Raw genomic sequence first — 314 nt, 5'->3', positions numbered from 1 at the left:
CTCATCTTTTTGTTCTCTGCAAGAAACTCATCTCAATTTCAAGGACAGGCACTACCTTAAAGTGAAAGGATGGAAAAAAAATATACCAAGCAAATTCTACTAAGAAAAAAGCAGGCATTGCAATTATAATATCTGACAAAATTGACTTTAAACTAAAACTAATCAGAAGAGATAAAGAAGGTCATTTCATTTCTGATAAGGGATATTAAGGAATACAGATTAAGAGGATATTATAGTTCTAAATATATACACACCCAAAACAGACATTGTCTATTTCATAACACAAATAATACTAGATATAAAGTCACATATTA

The sequence above is a fragment of the Nannospalax galili genome, unplaced genomic scaffold (assembly GCF_000622305.1).
Source record: "Nannospalax galili isolate Female #2095 unplaced genomic scaffold, S.galili_v1.0 scaffold872, whole genome shotgun sequence".
Taxonomy (NCBI): domain Eukaryota; kingdom Metazoa; phylum Chordata; class Mammalia; order Rodentia; family Spalacidae; genus Nannospalax; species Nannospalax galili.
This window is presented reverse-complemented; position numbering follows the sequence as displayed.